The sequence below is a fragment of the Pinus tabuliformis genome, chromosome J, assembly GCF_031772625.1.
Source record: "Pinus tabuliformis cultivar Carrire ecotype Pingquan chromosome J, CPIR1, whole genome shotgun sequence".
Taxonomy (NCBI): Eukaryota; Viridiplantae; Streptophyta; class Pinopsida; order Pinales; family Pinaceae; genus Pinus; species Pinus tabuliformis.
Genome location: NC_142295.1, coordinates 1,117,153,210 through 1,117,171,563, shown reverse-complemented (window position 1 = coordinate 1,117,171,563; position 18,354 = coordinate 1,117,153,210).

The window sequence follows — 18,354 nt, the reverse complement described above, 5'->3', positions numbered from 1 at the left end:
CGAGTGATTTGGGAAAGGAACGCAGGAGCCCAGGGGGCATGCATCCTAGTATGCTCTGGAGGCAGAAAAAACCTTGGGTGTAAAGTAGAATTTCCGCGGGAGAATATGACTGGTCCGTACCCCGTCCCCTCCTTCATCTTTGTGAATCTTCCTCTGAGCCATCTTCGTGGAGAAGAAGGACAAGAAGACAAAGAGAGACTGGGAATCTCAGAAGGGGCTGTTAGGAATGGGGTTGTTCTAGAAGAAGATTCTTTTTTTAAAGTTAAGTGTGTGACGGGAGAGTCCGTCATTCACCTTTGTCTAAATAGGTAGGCTCTACCAAAGAAGGGGATCCGTTTGTGGCAGCAAGTAGGTACCGGCTTTGGGTAAAAGGCCAGCCTCACCCATTAAAACAAATGTTTTAAAGGATAAGTAGGGGCAGCCCCCAAAGATAGAGATGTTGTTGTTGCCACCGATTGTAACCATCTTTGGATAACCTAATGATAGACATCGCCGAAGAAAGTTTCTGTTTGAAAGATTAACAGAGCAATCTTTGGGTAACCTGAAAGAGGTAGGCCTCTCCCGGTAAAACAAATGTTTTACCTGCAAATTGAGGGGTAACCTTGAAATTCGACTTACACCTGGGGGCATGCAAACCTCTTGGGATGCAAGCGCGGGCGGCTTTTTAGTTTTAGGTAGGACTAACCCCTCTAACCCGTAGGATAGGCCGATACCCGGCTTGCACAAAGAGAGGATATGGAGCAATACGTAGGAAGATGAAGCTCCTTAAAAAATAGCGATCTTCCATGAGACCTTCCTACTTTATGACTAGTAAAAACGAGCAGTTTTGGCAAAGTTCATGCTCGTTAAAAAATAAATGCAAAAAACGAGCAGTTTTGGCAAAGTTCATGCTCGTTAAAAAATAAACGCAAGATTCGAGCAGTTTTAATGCGGAAGTTCATGCTCGTTAAAAAATAAATGTTAAGCATGTGAGCAAGCTTCCCCCAGAGTTCAAGCTCACTGGAAAAAATGAACCGGTAAATAACCATTTGAGACCTAAAAATCATCAGCCATAAAAGCCTTGGTCGTGTTTGTGCACCATCACCTCCACTTTTCATTTGGCTGATCATTCACATCCACTTGATTGTTTACCTATTTTGAGGAACAGCTGCGAAGAGTGATCTCACCTAGCCATCCTTGTAATACTGCCGTGATTGGAAAATTCCAACCTGTACCTGGAATCTGCTGCTATCCCTGTTTATCACTCGTTCCTCAAAAGACGAGTCTTCTTTGAGCTCTTTTCACTGACTCGTAAAATATGAAAAGTTTGCCGAGTTTTGGCCTTCCAGCTCGTTAAAAGGACCGGAAGAGCTATCCCTCCTCTAGATTTTAATCTTTTTGGACCTGAGGGATTATTGCACAAAAAGATCGAGCGCTTGTCTAGTTCGGCTCGATAAAGATATTGAACATTCATCCCTTCTGTATTGTTTTATACTTTTTCGGACTTAAGGGATTAGATGACGAAAAAAGGACCCCTGGAGTCCACTTTATGTACCCTTTTCAGACTCTCTAAAAATGAAAAGGACCGAGTTGTCGTTGTCGCTGGGCTCGTTAAAAATATTAGATAGCGACAAACTTGTATTTAGACGAGAACGAGTTTCCCTATCGCTAAGCTCATTAAAAACATAGCGATGGGCTTGCCCGAAGGGCAGGTTATAGATCAAGCGTTTGTTATCCTCCTCAAGCTTGACAAAAATAAAGAGGTACTGGTTAGTAATGACTGGGGAAAAATTGGGAAGAACCTCAAAGCTTAATGGTAGCAGGTCGCTCTTGAACATGACACTTTTGCCTCCGTAAATATCGGGTTGGGTTATTATCATTCACCGGTCCCTTCACCATGGTCTCGCCATACCATCCATACATGGGGTAATGCTACCGATCCATCACATCAGTGTCGTTATATGTTCAAGAGATGTCATTCAGAAAGTGTCAACCGGGTCCCATCCACTACCATACATCATCTTTCATCCTTCCATGACCGCCACCCTGAATCATATTTCACAGATCGTTTTCACCATCATCACTAGCTCCGTTCCGTGTCACTGATGTGGGATTCATTAAGGCCCTCCTTTGACGGATCACTTCTTGTCGACATCAGCTCATTATCCAAGAAGTTGATCTAGGAACACCCCCTCAGTACTTTGAAGCTTGCATGCCTCAATGGCAAGTTTCTCACTTCCGGCGATAGGTATACATTAATGACCTTCGACCGAAAGACTTTGCGTGGTGTTCGACGTCAAATCCTATATTCACGCCACGTGAATTGTGCTGTAGTACCTTGAGGGTCATCATCATTATCGGTGATTCCTCTCGCGCTTGTTAACAGTTTACATTATTGACTGGTAATCAAGCGATGTCTTTCCATGTTCGACTTCAAGAAATTCTCACATGGATCGACTTGTACTTAGTGTGAAGATCGGAAGTTTGAAGACCCCGGATCTAGTTTCATCCATCTGGGCTGCGATATATATTCAGGAGATAAAGACATAGACATGTGCAGCAGATGGTCATCCTACTAAAAGGATGATAATTAAAAGCAGAGAATTATCAGTCTATTATCAGACGATCGTCTGTTTATGTACAGCAAATGTATTTATAAAGTTGAGCATGGGAAATGCCCGCATCAGCTAGATCATGAAAAGAAAGTATGAAAAGATAATGTATTGTATTGTATTTTGTTACAGGTCACCTCCCGGTGATTGAATGAACTTCAGATCCTCCTAATAAAGCATTTCACCCGATAAACGACCTCATACTTTAGGGGGCAACTGTTATAGACATTTTTGTGCCTTACAGCATAGAGCATGAAATGTCAATAATCTGAGGGATCCAAAGTCCCTAAACATGTTGTTCCTACCCCTAGAGGAACAAGGTCAGCAAACCACAGCACTACAGTTCAGTTCTCCACTAAAAACACTCAAAAACAGGTCAGTTTTGGATCATTGCAGCTGCTCCACTAAGCATCTGCGCTGCATAGCAGGTACAACAAAGGCTACCTGCGTTGTAGAGCAAGTAGGACAAAGGCTACCTGCGCTGAGCGTACTTGGACATGTGGAGGAATCTTTTCTCGATGTGCCAGTGCCCAGGAAGCTTCTAAATTGACACTTGGATCAGAAGATTCTCCTAATGATGAGTTAAGAGGTTCTAAAACTCCAAGTGGAAGGCAGAAACTCTGAGTGAAGGACTGAAGAACAATTGGAGTTGAAGAGGACAACAAGTCACACATCAAACTGACTTATCTTCACTCCAAAACTCTATATAAGGATCTCATCCCATGGGATCTAAAGGCCGGAATTTTGTGCAGAGAATTGCTGTTGGTTTACAGTTGAGGGTATTGGGTGATTGCTTGAGGGAGGTGAAGAAGAGATTTCTCTCCGTCAGGAAGGTGATGCTGGATTGGACCTCTCATGGTTGTATCACCGCCTGAACCTTACTTCCATATATTAATAAAGCATTTGAGGTTTCTTCTATTCGCATGTGTTTCAATAGTGTATTGTCTTACTTGCGTCTTTGATTTATGCTAATCCTTGAATCGATTATGAATGCATGCTTCTTGTAGTTTCCTTTTCTTGTCTTATTTGCAGGATCTCGTGTAGCTGGGCCCGTGAAAAGACTTGGAGCTGGGAGCAAGCGGCAATCAAAGGAGATTGGATCGACCATTTGCGCAAGACATCGGTAAGTGGATCTCTTCCTTTTATCTCTTGCATGTCATAAAGAAGAAACTTTAGATAGCTTTGCTTTCAGCTGTTGCTAAGGAACTGTCACCCTTAGAGTGGGTTAGGGTCATTCCGAGTTGGATACTTTCCCCCACAACAGTATTGATCTGCGATCTGGTTGTGAGCGGTGTCCTTTTGGTGTTCTGTCTGAGGAACTTACCCTGTAAATTCCTACAAGGGTAAAGGAAGAAAGATATTGTTTTAGTTATCACACGTCATTAATAGCAATGAATCAAGATTTTTTCTTTTAAAAGTTATTTTATATAGACATATAAATATTCCAATACTCTTATTATTATTATTAAAAGAATTAATATAACATTTAAATATATATAGATTTAAAAAACATGTAATAGATTTCACTCACACTTTACCATGGAGATTCTTGATCTATAAATAGGCTTTATTACCATATCAAGGACCAATATCATGACTTATCAGTACCATACGCCAATATAACTCATTACTCAAAATTCTATATATATATATATATATATATATATATATATATATATATATATTTTATAACTTTGTTTTAATTAAATTGAAAAGAAAAAAACTTGTGTGAGATAAATCTCAACTCTCTATTTTAATTACTACTAAAAATATTTCCTATAAGTTAACTGTCCCACCTCTTAATGGTTAATAAATAAATTGAAATTATAAAAACTTTAATATATTAGCATAATTACTATAAAGTTTTTTATTTTCTTTTTAATAAAACAAGTACTTTTTATTCTTTTAAACCAGAAACATACGTTCAAATTTTCAAAAATTTGTTCTGGTCTATTATTGAGAAAACCAAACCAAATATAAAAAATTATTCTAATTAGCTATTGAAAATTCTAGTGTATTATTGAAAAAACCAAACCAAATATAAAAAATTATTCTAATTCGCTATTGAAAAAGCTAGACCGGATACAAAACATGAATTGTTTCATAACGTTAAAAAAAAAATTATTCTCCAAAGTCCTAAAAAGATAAATACAATGAGTAGTTATTGGGCCTCGAGAGTCATTTTTAAGTTAAAAAACAAGCTAACTAAAACTTAAATAATTGAAAGACATTCAATTAAATTTCTCTAAATTGATACCTTCTATCTATATAGGCTATGGGCACCTTTTTGCTACCTAAAATATAAAAAAATACTCATATACCGATCAAAACCTTCTACATCTAATTCATTTACTCCATATAGTGCAAACATAACCTCACGTGAAAATCTGATCCAACATTCTTCACATTGATCCATTCCAATCTAAGCCCAGACTTGCATTCTGATCCATTCCAATCTAATTTCACTCTTGCATTACAAAGCACATCCATTCCAATCAAAGTCCACGCACGCTTTAGAAAGCGCTAGTAAGCTCATTCCACTGTGATCATTATTTGTAAGTATGATTATCTTATCTAAATGCTCGCTAATTTATCATGCATTACATTAATAAAGTATTATATCTTGCATTAAATCATTACATCTGAATATGAATATATGAATATCATGTGTATTGTTTACTCTGAATCACAGATATTAATTTGTATTATCCATCATTATTTCACGTATAGTAATAATTATAAATTTCGTTTATAATTTTTATTGAGAATGCGTTGATATATTTTTTTTTAAGTTTGGTAGTATTCCATTTTCATCCTGTCTAATTTTTCATTGCTGATAGTACAGGATTTGAACCTAAGACTTTGGTGAGATTTAATTTCTACAAGTTTTGAACCCAAGATTTTGGTGAGATTTCATTTCCTTGGCCATTTCCAATTGAGCTACTCCATTAGTTCAATTAGCAATGGTCATGGAAATGAAGTCTCACCTAAGTCTTGTATTCAAATCTTGTGAAAATGATGTCTCACTGAAATCTTGGATTCAAATCTTGTGCTATTCGTGGTGAGAAATTAGACATGATGAATATGTTCCTTATTTAAAAGAAAAATATTTATAATTTTTTTTTTAATTAAAAATATTGTAGGTTTAAAAAATTCAAGTTTTGATATGGTATTCGACTCTATAAGTTACGTGTAATAAAATTTTAAAAATATTAGAAATTTATTATAATGTATTTTAAATAAGTAATGATGAATTATTTAATTAAAATAATTAAATTTATCAGAAAAAATAATAAATTTATTTATCAGTTAAATTTTATTTTGAAAATCATTATATAAATTTTATAAAATTATTATAAAAGAGATTAAAAAATCTATTTGATGGTTTGATTAGTAATTAGTAAATTATTTTGGCTCCAGGTCTTCCTCTTTAATGTGACTTAAAAGTGTGCATGTACATTTTTTTTCGAAGTCTCACGTCAGGTGTGTGGTTAATGTGAAGATGGTTTGAGAGAGAACCGAGCCTCGTAAGGTAATTATATCACCATGTTGATTTTAATTTTAGAAATAGAGTATTGAAATTTAGATTATTTCTTTTAATTTATTTAAAAATTTAAATTATTTTTATCGGATAAAAGTATATAATATATTATTTATATATAAATTTGTATTATTTATGGACAATGGTCTTAAAAAATTATATTATATCATTATTTCGTGTTGTATAATACAATTTATATCATTTAATTATGTAAGTGAAACACTATTCATTTGTTTATAATATTAATTAAGTAAATAATGTTTTTTTGGTAATTTAAGTTTTTATTTTATTTTATTAACGTAAATTAAAACATTTATATATAACAGATTAATTTAAAAAAAAATATGTTCATGTATTTAGAGAGTAATATTGAATAAAACTAAAATTATAAAACTTTATAAGATGTAGATCAGTTTTTAAGGAAATCAGATATAAAAATTTATTACTAGGCTGGTATAAAATTTTGAAGAACAATATAGGTAAAATATAACCCTAAGTCTGCATGCATTTTCAAAATAACTATATTATATAATGCAGTGAATCGTAAAAAAGTTGCGTAAGCTTGAAGGCTTGAGAGCAAAATTTTATCACTTCGAATCTAGAGCTATCAACTTCATAGAGTCATCCACTCAAGGGGTGGTATTAAGAACCTCTACCATTTTTTAACCTGACATGCTAGTGCATGAACAAAAAAAATACTTAGTATGACAATATAATTTCAAAAGTATTTAAAACTTTATGTTTCGAATGTCACAACAACCCAAATTGGGGGATGAAGCTCTCCCTCTATGCTAATATAATTCCAAAAATATTAAAAATTTATGTTTAGAATGTGACAACAACCCACATTGGGGATGAAGCTCTCCATCTAAGTTCTGATAAACCTATTTTGTTTTGAAGCTTGGCATTTAAAATCCTTAACCTTTTTAACGAGACCTCGATATAAGGAGAAGGTAGTGTTGAGTGTGACTAATTTGACAATGAAGGATAACTTTGAAAAACTGATCAAAGCGCCATGGAATGACAAAGGAATTTGAAGCAAAGAGACTTAATAGCAAAATGAAATAAAATTGATGTACCATAAAACTCACATACTTCTATAATATCTATTGATTTCCCTTAACTATTGATACATAATACCAAAAATAAAACACCCTTAAAAATAGAAATATACAATTTACTCATTATATGTTTATTTATATATTTATTTTGTTATAAATAATGTAAAATCATTATTTTAGTATTTAGGTGGTAAATTATACTTAATGGAAGATAAAAATGTTTCAAATTATTTGGCTTTTCTTATTGCCTTGCCAAAAGGAAAAATTATTTACTCATATTCAATATATAATATCTAACTTAAATAGACAACATTTTTTTCAATTTTTCAAGATATAATATCTAACCTAAATCGAAAGCAATGTTTTTTTCCGAAAAAAAAAAAATCATAATTTTATTAATGAAAACAAAATTATATATTGCAGATGCTCTATGCATTACATCAGCAAGTCAACGACTTTTGATCAGATGTTCAATGAAAGTAGAAAAATAATGTACAAAATGGGGAGAAAATCACGCTTTTATCCTTTTTTTCTTTTCGACCTTACGCCACTCCCCTTGAGTCGGCATTGAAGATATAAGTGCAAGCGAAGTGGGAGCCTCAGGTGGAGGGTTGTCCTTATCAGAATTAGAGTTGTCTGATGTATGTAGTCGTTTGGATCCACTGGTATCCATTATATCTGGTATCTTTGGCAGTTGTGAGTCTATCAGATCTTTTGGATTTGTATGTTGTACTTCTGGTTCTTTGTCCATATGATTGTTCTCATTGGATATGGGGTGTTCCACATTGGTTTCCTCTTCCTCGTCAGAATCTGGTGGGGGGAATTGCCAACCCTTGGGTTGTTTCCCTACTTTATTCTTTCTTTTTATATCTTTTTTGTCTTTAGGGCATATATTTTGGAGGTGCCTTGATTACCGGCAGATTCTACATCTAGATGTTGTATTTTCATAATCTAATATTTGTGTCTAGCACCATTGTTTGTGATTCAGTTGAATGCGGTGTGGCAAGCCTTTGCTGAGATCTACTTCCACACAAATGCGTCCGAATGTGAAAATTCGTTCCTCTAGTCTTTGTGTGTCAGTTTTAATTCAACGCTCAATGGTGTTGCCAATACCAGCCAAGACTTGTTGGTTCCAAAGATGTAGTGGGAGATTGTGCAAACGAACCCAAACAGGCATCCTGGAAACAACCATGGTATTTACATCAAATTCTGGAAACCATGGTGTGATGAAGAGTCCCGTAGATCCCCAGAACCATGGTCCTTCCTGTAAGATAATGTCTCTAGCCCCTGTTGAAGGGAAATTTATAATGAAGAACCCCTTGGAATAGAGGTGGATTTCACAATGAGTAGTCCAGTTTGTGAAAATCAAATGAAAGAGCTCAACAGGTTTTGGCCAGAAACAATTGAATCTGCAGATAATAGCTTGTTTTTCAAAATTATTACAATGCTCATTTGTTCTGGTATATCTATGTTTAATTCTAGGGCATAGTTTAGTTGGTCCACAATGTATGGATTGGGTTTGGTTCCATCTTGCTTTGGTGTCATTGTAGGAGTGTTTTTTCCTTGGAGGACATTCTTGAAATAAATTCCTCTGTTTTTGTGCTTCTGTTGTGTTTCTTTGTTTTTTGTTGAAATGCTCCCTATGCCGCCTCCTGTATGTTTTGTTTTCCTATAGACTGTTGTGCCTCCTGTCAACCTCAGATTGAGTATTATGGTAGGTGTAGATAAAATATTGTATTCCATGAGGGGTCTGGTGTCCTGGAGTGCTCTGCCCCTAAATATCAGATATTGTATTCCAACAGGGTATCCATTATGTTGGGAGATGAGTCTCTTCAATTGAAATAAACATTCTGTTGCAAGAACCCAAACCAAAATAGACATCCCCGAAGGGGTTTTAATAAAAATCTGAAATCGCTGAGAAATTACCAGGGGTTCTGTTTCCGGCTGGAGGTTGCAAATCCGTGTAGGTTTAGGCGCCCCCCATTGCAATGGGTTCTCTATGAACTCCATCAGGAATCTGCAGACCTGTTGCCCGTTGCCAGACTCCCTTTTTTGTTCACTAGACCACGCAGAGGCAGGTAGTCCGATCAGCGCAAAAGACCAAGGAGATCGCAATATGTTGGAGAACAATATTTGTGCCTCCCTAAACTGTCCATAAGGCAGGCTCGACCAAGGCACAAGTGCACAGATGTTCGTGAATTGCTGGAGAGTTGTGCAGTCCTGGTAGCTGACAGTTGTAGAGGGTTCAGGGAGGAACCAGCTGTAAGGACAAGCCTCCACCATGGCATTGCGTTCCCAACATTCCATTCGATGAAACACTCCCCTGTTTGTTCCACGCCCCATAGAAAAACCCTCAGTCAGAGGCAGGCCACACCCTGGGGCCGATTCTTCAATTCGTCGGCAAATATGTTCTTTGTGCCTGGAGGCAACCATAGTCCTAGTTGTCCATATCCCACACAACTATCATTTCCCTTTCGATCTAGCGTCTATGTGCTCAGTGAGGTTACTGAAAAATAAGTAGTAGAGCAGGCCTGTGTGATCCCACTACACTGGTTTCTCATTTAAGCTCCAACCAGGGAAAAAAAACCCCCATCGACCTGGAGGATCAGCTTCGTTGTTGCCCAATGATCCTTCCAAGGGATGGAAGATGGTTGTCGCACCCCAAATCTCATTGTCGCGCAGATAAACCATAGCCTTGCAATCCATTTTTGCCTCCAATCAAATAGAAAACAATGTTATCAATAATACTCTCTAATTTATAATGAATATATTATTTTTTTTAACTTTTAACAAATTTAAAAAATGCTTCTTTGTGCCTGGAGGCAACCATATTCCTAGTTGTCCATATCCCACACAACTGTCATTTCCCTTTCGATCTAGCGTCTATGTGCTTAGTGAGGTTACTGAAAAATAAGCAGTAGAGCAGGCCTGTGTGATCCCACTGCACTGGTTTCTCATTTAAGCTTCAACCAAGGAACAAAAACCCCCATCGACCTGGAGGATCGGCTTCGTTGTTGCCCAATGATCCTTCCAAGGGATGGAAGATGGTCGTCGCACCCCAAATCTCGTTGTCGCACAGATAAACCATAGCCTTGCAATCCATTTTTGCCTCCAATCAAATAGAAAACAATGTTATCAATAATACTCTCTAATTTATAATGAATATATTATTTTTTTAACTTTTAACAAATTTAAAAAATGCTTGATATTAATATAAATCAATTTTGTATCGTAATTATAATATATAAATAAAAAAATATTTTAATATATATATATATATATATATATATATATATATATATATATATATATATCATTTCTTTTAAGTTTAACAAGAGAATATATATGTGATTTGTAAATAAAAACTCAAAAATTAACATTCAAAACACTATATTTTAGTTTCTTTATCAAAAGATAATTTTTATTGAAAAATTAAAAAATATTATATATATATATATAGTTGAGGATAAATTTTTTTATATTATTAAATATTAAATAATTATTATATTTAATTAATTAAATATTAATGAAAATAAAAAATATATTTTATAGACACACATTGTGTACATGCATATAGGAGCAGAAAGAGTATGATGAAATTAAAATAGACAGAACACAACGGAAAGTTTCTATTAATGGCTGAAAACCCCAAGCATATCCAAGTAACCAACAACTAAAGATCAAAATTTAAGGCTCACAACTAGAGCTAGATTTTTATTTTTATTTTCCTTCTATGCATTATTTTTCAGCCATAGGGATTTTGTTCAATAGGAACCAAAGCCAATTCTTGTCCCGCTTGGGGGACATCTTGATCAAAATCTAAGCTTTCAGAGACATGAGATTGTTTGTGCCCCCAAATCCAACCAATGTCAAAGAGTCCTCTCGATCCATTCCATTTTGATGTATGGTCATTGTCCTTGGTTGAATCGTAGCTTCCTATTTCAGCTTGTCTCCCTAATGAGCCATATCACTCATTTCTTATTTTTCAAGTTGGCTTTCCTTGTTTTCTTCTTCTTCCTCCTCAAAAGATATTGTTCTATAAATTTCCATCCTCTTGGACTATTGGACTACATCTTCTTCTTCTTAGGATTCTTCTTTGCCTATGGACATGTTTTTTGTAGATGTCTTGTTCGGAAATATATATGGCATTAGAATGTGATGTTCTCATAATCCATATTTTATGTCTAATGAAATTTGTCATGTTTCAGTATTATATGATCCGAGAGTCCTTTGCTAAGATCAATTTCCACACATATTATGGCATATGTGAATATTCCATTTTCTATTCTTTCCAAATATGTTCTATTGTATTTTCCCACAGTGTTTCCATTGTCTTTAAGGACTTTATGACACTAGAAAGGGAGGGGGAAGATTGGAATCCTCACCTAAATCGACATGGTAGAAAACCACCATAGAATTGGCATCAAATTCAGCGAACCATGGGTGATAAATAATCTGGCTCTACCCCAGAACCAAGGTCCTTCATTTTGAGCATAATCTAGGTCCTTCTGTGTTTTGAATTGGAAAATAAAAAATATCGTTGAGCATAAATATATGTCGCAATTCGGAGACCATAAAGAGAAAATCCATTGAATTAAAGCTTCAAATTTTTCCCAGAAACCATTAAATATGCAAATGAATACTTTAGATTAGAGAGCAGTGAAAAGGGATGATACCTGAGGGAGATTCACATACATATCTAGAACTTTCTCCATTTTTTGTACTATATATGGGCCTAGAATGTTTTTATTTTGTTCTATTGAAGTAGAAGTCTTCCCTTGAGATGTAGTTCCTACAACCCTCCCCTCAACTACATCTCTAAATGAGACAACTGATCCATTTGGTAACTTGGGGCTAGAGCACCCCCTACAATCTAGAGTTTAGTATAATAGTAGAATTCCTTGTTATATTAATTGACTCGAGGAAGAAAGAGTCCTGGAGGACTTTCCCTTCTAATCATAGGCTCTGAATTTTTTTCGGAATACCCCATCTTTCTACACTAGTTTCTTTAAGGGATAATATCGAATCTATGTATTTTTCCCAAATGACAATGGATTTACCCCCATGTTGCTTATAAAAATCTGAAACTTTGTGTCCTTGACTTGTGTCCTTGAACTGCTCTTCCTGAAGAGAGGGATGGACATCCTTTAACTATTTAGTCGCAAAATAACTAGGGATTACAAGTGATAACAAAGGATAGGGGATACACGGCCCCATATCCCATACAAAACCGAAAGCCGCTTATGCCAAGATCACATAAATTTTCCTTGGATTCAAACTGTAAAAAAAAAATTAGGACGATGAATGGGAGAAAAAAAGAAACATTGCTAGACTTACAACTATTGCTTTCCATGGACATAAGAGAATCAAATCCTTAAACACTGTCGACGATGCTTTTGGAGGTATCCATAGGCCTTGTAGCAGTCCATTACATAAAAGTTACACAAAATAATTTAACTAGACCAAATCCCCTTTTGTAGTCATCCTGCCCCTTTCATCCAACTGCTTCTAAGAGAAGAGGGATAATGTCGTGTTTAAGGGAACAAATATATGGATATGAATCCCAAATAAAGAAGCAGACTACATGAAATAAGGGGGAGAAATCTTATGTTTGCTCCTCCATGGGTTAATCAAAGAGGTGACAAGCAAACCCTGACTCGCAGCAACGGCAAGGAAGAGTGATACAGAATTCATAGAAACCCTATTTACTGTTGTGTTTAGTTTCCTGAAGCATCCATATTTCATTTGAATACTTGTTTATTAAATAATTTAATTATTTTTGATAACTTATCGATTTTTATTACTTCATAATTCAAATATACAAAATAGCATTTTTACTATCATGACTTGCTATAAAGGAAACTATATCAACAACAATAGAGATGTTTGGAAAGTTCATCTTTTTATCAAAATGAGCCAATATATACCTATCACATAACTAACTCTAAAAAAAACACATGGTTGTCCACAAAATTATATAGGTTGCAAAGTAACAACTCGATATAGAATACTATCCACAGTTGTATAATATAGAAAACAATAATGTGAAATTCATAAAACATAGGCATAAAAATATTATAAACTTGGGTCTTCATCCTTCGTTAGAAGAATTTACAAAGGTAGGATCTTGAGTGCTTGATCTTGGTGGTGTTTGTTTCCTGGATTGATGATGCATCTTTATATGCACCAATCAAGCATTCATACTAACTAGACAGGATAACAAATGCTTTTGTACATGTTGAATAACATTGATATGGACAATTATCTCAATGTGGTCTTTCTATTTTTCCTAAATGACTCTTTCCATTATCATTTTCATTTGCTAATACAAAGTGATAGAGTGCAGGTATTGATTCCTACAACCCATGTTGTGTCCATGATCCAGAACCCAATCAACAACGTCGACATGAATCATAGAGTCAAAATGAGTGTTCTTATCATGGAATGCTTAACCTTCAAATAACCAAATTTCATACTAAACTTCTAGGGCAGTAGCTTCATGCTAGAGATAAGATGAAATTTGGTCTTGTTACTAGGCTTGAGGCCTACTAGAGGGGCCACAACCATCTGAGCCATGTCTTGGCCATAATTTTTTCCAAGGCATGATGATAATGAGGTGATCAAACCTAGTTAGAGAACCATGAGAAAAACAGAATTCAAAGGATTGGAAACCAAGGTGAGACTAGTGCATAATATGTAGAGTGGAGAACTTTAAGGACAAGGGTGGTAAGTATGTCAGAGGCTAGAAGAGCGACATGGAAGTAGTATTGACAAGAGAAGGTGCCATGATGCCCTTCTTGGGGAGGAGGAGGACTAGGCCACCTCACCCCAGAAACCACATTGAGCCTCCACCAAAAAATATTGGACCAAATAAACTAGAGCAACGGAACTGTAACTAAAAACCCATTTCTACGAAGTTAAAAGCATAGCAATACCAACATACTTAGGGGAGACAAGATCGTAAATAACCCAAAATAATTTTGGTGCAAATCCTCCCACTAGCGTATGTGTGACTTAACTGCATGTAGCCCCACAGATGCATGAAAACTGCAGAGAGTCTAGGCAGTGATATGGAGTGAATGACAAAAGGACAAACTAGGAGGGTCTGGACATTCCACAATTGTTAAACCACAAGTGCAGGGGGCACAAAGGAAAAATCTCACAAGTAACCTAGTAACACAATGATGGGAATATATATTTGCAATTCGCTTGAAGCAATTCTAGGAGGTTGAGGAGATCTTGAAAGTTTCCAAGTTAATGCTCTCCATTGTCATTATTCATTGGCGTGTGTGATTCCATTGAAGCAATTGACCATGCCATCCCCTCTTTAATGCTTGGGTGATGACGAGATGGAAATCACTTCCCTCCCTCTCTGACATGCATTTCAACACCCCATCGAAATATTTATTAAATAAAAAATAATTATATATAATGTTTTACATTGTTTAAAAAATTATATAATTTTAAAATAAAATTGATATCATATATAAAAATTAATATATTTAATTCAAAAATTAATTTTATAATACAAGTTTTTTCATTAAAAATATTTTTTTACTTTTATTATATTTATTTAATTATATTTAAAAAATGAAATAATGATCATTTATATCCAAATACCTTAAAAAATAATTAACAATAATAAAAAAGTGTTGTGCAAATCCTCTCACTAGCTCATGTGTGAGTTGACTCCATGTAAGCCCACATACACATGGAAATTGTATACTCAGCAATGATATGGAGTGAATGACAAAAGACTACACTAATATAGACCTTCACAATAATTAAATCACAAGTGCAAAAAAAGGCAAAGGACAAATCCAATAAACAATTATATTGGTTTAAAAAACTATATAATTTTAAAATAAGATTAATATCATACATACAAAATATATATCTAATAAGAAACTAATTTTATAATACAATTTTTATTATTATTAATAATATTTTTTATTTATTTTTATAAAATAAAAAAACTAATTTTATAATACAATTTTTATTATTATTAATAATATTTTTTATTTATTTTTATAAAATAAAATAGTGATCATTAGATCCGAATACCTAAGAATCCTAGTAAAAATACTCGTACTAAAAATCCTCCTGCACGGGATGAATAGAAATTGGAGCGAGTAAAGATAATGATATAGAATGAATGACAAAAGGCCAAACTAAAAGGGTCTTGACCTTCCACAATAGCTAGACGACAAATGCAAGGGATGCCAAGGAAAAATCCCACAGCAATTTAGGAATACAATGATGACAACAGATATCTGAAATTTGCCTTTGCCTCGAGCACCAAGAAGTCGAGGAGGTCCTGGAAGTTTCCGAGTTAATAGTCTGCATTGTCATTACTCGTTGGCCTTTGTCATTCCATAGAAGCATGTTGCCATGCCATCCCTTCCCTAACAACGAGATGGAAATCACTTCCCTCTTTCATTAGCACATTTCAACACCCCATTGGAGTATTTATTAGATAAAAAATAATTATATATAATGTTTTACATTTGTTAAAAATTTCTATAAGTTTAAAATAAATTTTATATTATATATAAAAATTAAAATATTTAATTTTAAAAATAATTTAATAATATATATTTTTATTATAAATAATTTTTTTAATTTTTGATAATATGTTTTATTTCTTTTGATAAAATAACATAATGATTAAGCGAGAGGGGTGGGCAAGTGTGCTGCAAAGAAACAACTGATTAAGCGTTGGAGCCGTGAGGGGCGTTGTTTGGGTAACCCCAGATTCAGCTAGAAATTGTGCGAGAAAAAGATGAGGTATGACGGTGTGGCTGCTAGGATTTAGCAGAAATCTGCTGTGTGAAGCTTCTGAGATGTGTTTGCACCGAGTTGTGTTTAGTGGACTGTTTTGAACCAGCCACCGCAAATTTAGTAAGTGGAGGAGCAGTGGCCAGGAGGAGCTGCCTTGAGAAGCAGTAGAGTTCGACGCAGGTGGAATTATCTGCGTGTGGTGGAGCGTTGTGGTGCCCACTGTGGGGCAAGTTTGCTTGTTGTTAGCGCTGTTTAGAGCGCTGCTCTGGTGAACCCGAGCATAGGAGCTCAGAGCTCGATGCTCCTTATGCGTGGGAGTCGAGGACTCAGAGAAAGCCGGTGTGAGTGTGTGTTGACTGTATGAAATCCAAAGTTGTGGGTTTCGAATCTGTTTGCCTCCAGTTCTGGTTTGGTTCCTATGTAAGTGGTGCGGTCTGTTCACAAGAGATCTTGGTCGGAGGAGATAGTGACCTGAGCTGCGAGTGATATTGTTGCTTGCCAAAGTTGGTGTGACTGAGTGCTAAGTAGGCGATGTTATGTTGTCAGTCGAAAGGGCCAGCCAGGGGCATTGGATTGTGAAGTGCGGTGAGCCTTGTGTTGTTTGATGTTAATCCTGGAGATTTTGTTATTTATGCCGAGTGGTGTGAAGAGCCTTTGAAAAGTTAGTCCTTTGTTTTTGAGTTTGCTGTGTATTTGGAGATGCTGTGAAGGTGGGGTTCAAGTGTGATAGCACACTGCCCAGCGTGAAGGAGCCTGTAGCGAAGCCTCAGCTACAAATTATTTTGAATTTGACTCTATGGTAGAGTGATGGGTCAACAGAGGAGACAGTCTCAGAGAGAATTGAAACAGGTGAGGAGAAAGAATGAAATGGCAATAGTTGCAGAAGAATATGAAATGCTTCAACCAAAAGTAGATCTGAATCAGATAGAAGAATTTGAAGACACTGATGCAATACTGAAACGATTAATGCCAGTTCTGCCAATTTTCTCAGGTAAAGGTTTTAAACTTTGGGCAATAAAAATGGAGGGATTGTTTGGTTCAGTAAATTTATGGCAATTTGTTCAAGGAATTTCCATAAATGCCAATGATAAAAGTAAAGGTGCAGTAGCATTGTTTCTCATCATATCAGCTTTAGATGAAAATATTTTGTATGAATTTGGTGAAATATGTGATGCAAAAATATTTTGGGATATTCTTGAAATGAAATACAGTATGGAGGGTAGTGAGAAAGCTGAAGTTGATGAAGGTGTTGTTGCTAAAGGTGATTGTGTTGAAAGCATCATAGCTGGGATTAAGGCTGAAAGTATGTCTTTAGCTGACAATAGAGTAGTATGTGATATTAAGGAAACTCCCTGTGATGCAGAGATTTATGAAGTCAAATTTGATGACAATTATGTATCCCATGATGAGTGGTTCAATATGATGCATGAAGAGCATCTTATTGATGAGTTGTTGTTTGGTGAGAAGAGTTTCCTACCTCCATACACAAATCAAATGCAGGACAACATGTTTGCAGCAACAGAATTGACGAAAGAGGTTGAAGACATGAATCAATCAACTATGTCAGCAAAGAAAAATGAAGGAAGCAAAGCTCTTTTCAAAGAGCACGATGACAAAAATCAATATGGTTCTTTTTATGAATCTAACATTGTTTTTGAGTGTGCAGATATTGACAATCAGGAAGAAGCAACAAAACTTGAAGAAATTGCAAGCATTAAGGACAAGTATAAGTCCCAAGAACATGAAGCAATGTTGAATACAAAGAATGTTAACCTACAATCAAGAAAGGAGAAGCTCAATCACTATCTTATGACAAGAAAGGTGAAGATGAAACTGCATCAACAAATGAACAAGCATGGACCCTTTAGCAAGAAGGCAAAAATGAAATGTTTTGTTGTAAGCCTAGCTGAGACTTAGACCAGCAGGCAAGTTAAATTTTAGGTCGTCGTGATTAAGGGGAGGTGTTAGAACATTAATCACGACTACAGACTACGGCAAACAACGCCGCCCATTGTTCCCACCTCATGTAATTTAATGTGAGTCGGCGAGAGTCGCTAAGACATCATTTCAAGACGGCGGAGATCGGCGGAGATCATTATTGATTCTCCTGGGTATGTATCTATAAATTTCAATGTTTAGTAATGAAATAATAAGCTCATTCTATGAGTCTTCAAGTTTCTGATATTTAAAGGCTCGCAACTCCACATTATCATTTCTATGACGTACTTGATTACCTGTCTCATGTCTCATTTTTACATTTCTTGGGGTCCCATGTAAGAGGAGGACTCAATAGACAACCGACAAAGTGAGCAAAAGTGAAGTATGTTAGTGATTGAGATATCAGTCCAAAAACACTTTGCGGAAAGGTGCATACCTGCCA